The sequence below is a fragment of the Dipodomys merriami genome, unplaced genomic scaffold (assembly GCF_024711535.1).
Source record: "Dipodomys merriami isolate MVZ:Mamm:240054 unplaced genomic scaffold, mDipMer1.0.p SCAF_1857, whole genome shotgun sequence".
Lineage (NCBI taxonomy): Eukaryota > Metazoa > Chordata > Mammalia > Rodentia > Heteromyidae > Dipodomys > Dipodomys merriami.
The window spans coordinates 23,095-26,943 of NW_027203223.1; positions in this window are offsets into that span (position 1 = coordinate 23,095).

Sequence of the window (3,849 nt, forward strand, 5' to 3'; positions counted from 1 at the left end):
ATGAGAATAAAAACATCACCACAGAAACAACCAAGATTCAGAACATTATACTGGAATACTTCTCAAAACTTTATGCTAATAAGTTTGAGAACTTGGCAGAAATAGGCTTTTTCCTAGCAAATATTGACATGTCAAAACTAAACCAAGATGAGTTAAACCATCTTAACAGGCCCATATCAAGCATTGAAATAGAAACAGCAATAAGAGACCTCGCATCTAAGAAAATCCCAGGACCAGATGGCTTTACAATGGAATTCTACAAAGCCTTCAAAGCATAGCTCACACCAATACTCCTCCAACTCTTCAATGAAACTGAAAGAGAAAGTTCACTACCGAACTCATTCTATGAAGACATCATAACCCTCATCCTAAAACCAGGCAGGGAGTCATCAAAGAAAGGGACCTATAGACTCATTTCTTTCATGAACATTGATGCAAAACTTCTCAACAAAATTCTGGCCAATCGACTTCAATAATTCATCCAAAAAATCATACACCACAATCAAACAGGATTCATTTCAGGGATGCAAAGCTGGGTCAATATACACAAATCAATAAATAAATTCATCATATTAACAGGAGCAAGGATAAGAACCACAGGGTTATCTCACTAAATGCAGAAAAAGCATTTGACAAGATCCAACACTCCCTTATGATGAAGGTTCTGGAAAAATTAGGAATCCATGGAACATTCCTCAATACAATAAAGGCTGTATATGACAAACCTACAGCCAGCATTATACTTAATGGTGAAAAACTAAAACCATTTCCTCTTAACTCAGGAATGAGACAAGGATGTCCACTCTCTCCACTTCTCTTCAATCTAATATTAGAATGCCTAGTTACAGCAATAAGACAAGATGCAAACATAAAATGGATCCAAATAGGGAAAGAAGAAGTAAAACTCTCCCTCTTTGAAGATAACATAATCTTGTATTTAAAGAATCCCACAGAATCCACTCCAAAATTACTCGAGCTGATTCAAAATTTTGGTAAAGCAGCAGGTTATAAATTTAACCCTCAAAAATCAATGGCTTTTCTGTATTTCAACAATGAGAAAAGTGTGGCTGAAATTAGGAAAGCAACTCTATTACTAATATTCCCACATAAAATAAAATACCTAGAAATTAACTTAACCAAAGAAGTGAAGGACCTCTATGATAGAAACTTTAAAAACTTGAAAAAGGAAATCAAAACAGAATTTAGAAAGTGGCAAAAAAAAAAAGGGGCTGGGAAGGTGGCTCAGTGGTAGAGCGCTTGCCTTGCATGCATGAGGCCCTGGGTTCGATTCCTCAGCAACACATAAGCAAAAAGAAAAAAGCCGGAAGTGGCGCTGTGGCTCAAGTGGTAGAGCGCTAGCCTTGAGCTGAAGAGCTGAGGGACAGCGCCCAGGCCCAGAGTTCAGGCCCCACGACCGGACCAAAAAAAAAAAAAAAAAAAAAAAACCTCCCATGCTCCTGGATTGGAAAGATCAACATCGTGAAAATGGCAATACTTCCCAAGGCTATCTACAAATTCAAGGCTATACCTATCAATATTCCAACCTCATTCTTCAAGGAAATAGAAGAAGCAATCCAAAAATTCATATGTAACAATAAAAGACCCCGAATAGCAAAAACGATCCTCAACAGAAAGAACAGTGATGAAGGAATATCAATACCAAATTTCAAACTCTACTATAAAGCCATAATAATCAAAACAGCTTGGTACTAGCACAAGAACAGACCTCCTGACCAATGGAATAGAATTGAAAACCCAGAAATGAACCTACAGACCTATAGCCATCTAATCTTCGATAAGGGAGCAAAAAAAAATAGAATGGAAGAAAGATAGCCTCTTCAGTAAATGGTGCTGGCAAAATTGGTTACCCACTTGTAGAAAACTAAAGCAAGATCCTTATATATCACCCTGCACCAGAATCAACTCCAAATGGATCAAAGACCTCGAAGTCAAAGCAGACACTCTGAAAACAGTACAGGATGGAATAGGAGAAACCCTAGGTCTCCTTGGATAGGCCAAAATTTTCTGAATAGAGACCCAGAAACACAACAAATCAAAGAAAGGTTGGAGAAATGGGATTGCATGACACTGCAGAGCTTCTGCATGGCAAAGGACATAGCTAGCAAGATCAATAGAAAGCCCACAGATTGGGAGATCTTCACTAACCATACAACAAACAAGGGTTTCATATCTAAAATATACCTGGAACTCTCAAAAGTAAATCCAACAACAACAAATCTTCAAAGAAACAACTGCCCAGTAAATAAGTGGGCGAAAGACTTAAAGAGAAACTTCTCTGAAGAGGAAAGAAGGATGGCCAATAGACACATGAAGAAATGCTCAATCTCCCTAGCTATAAAAGAAATGCAAATCAAAACAACATTAAAATACCACCTCATCCCAGTTAGAATGGCTATAATCAAGAACTCTAATAACAACAGATGCTGGAGGAGATGTGGACAGAAGGGAACTCTACTGCATTGTTGGTGGTCGTGCAAAGTTGTTCAACCACTTTGGAAAGTAGTATGGAGGTTCCTCAAAAGACTCCACATAGAGCTCCCCTATGATCCAGCAATCCCACTTTTTGACATTTACCCAAATGTTCACAAACAAGACCACACTAAAGCTACCAGCACGACTATGTTTATTGAAGCCTTATTTACCATAGCTAAGATATGGAAACAACCCAGATGCCCCTCAGTAGATGAATGGATCAAGAAAATGTGGTATATATACACAATGGAATTCTATGCCTCATCAGAAAGAATGAGATTGCCCCATTTGTTAGGAAATGGAAAGACTTGGGGAAAAAATTATATTAAGTGAAATAAGCCAGGCCCAAAGAAGCATAGGTCCCATGGTTTCCCTTATTTGCAATAGTTAGTATATGTCTGAGTCAAGCAGAAAAGATCAGATTAGTTGGTGTTAAGGAAATGAAGCCTAAGATATGTATTTAAATTTTTTTTTCATACGATTGTTTCTAACACATTTATAAGATGATTTCTATGTTGCCTTGTACGTTCCTCCCCCACGGTATAACCCCTGCCTTCACTGTATTTGATGTTGTCATAATTTGTGAAGGGGAAGGGAAAAAACAAATTGTTTAACCAGGGAATCAGGTGGACGCATTGCAGCCATGAGATATACAAGTCGTTATGTCGAAAACGAACTTTACAAGTTTGGTGGGGGCAGAGGAGGATTGGGGGGAGGGCCGGCGGGAGAATGGGAATTGATGGGAAGGGGAAACAAAGGAAGAAGCTACAATGCTTGATAAGGAATGTACTCATTATCTTGCCTAGGTAATTGTAACCCCTCTGTACAGTATTTTCAAACACACACACACACAAAGAAAACAAATTAGAACAATCTTGAATCAGTACTAATGTTGCAACACTAGGTCCTTGAAAAACAGGAGCAGGCCTAACCAAAACCCAGTAGACAGAAATAATACAAATTCGATTAAAGATGTAAATAAATTAGAGTCTCAAAAGAAACATACAAGAAATCATAATTGACTTTTATATACTAGTAGCTCACAAATTCACTCAATGAATATCAATGTAGATATTTTTAGAAATAGACTCAAGCAGCCAAAACCAGTGAACAAAAAAAAATCTAGAATTCTAAGAAACAACATTCTGTTTGAGTTTTAAAATTTTTCTCTGTTGTTATTATTAAGGTGATTTATAGAGGGATTACAATTACATAAGTCATGTAATGAGTACATTTCCTTTTATAGAATATCTTCAGTTCCCTCACTTGTTCCTCATCCCTCCCTCCTGTCCCCATCCATGTGTTAAATCATCAATGTTCAATGAACTCCACTACTGCAATTTTCACCCTTTTCCC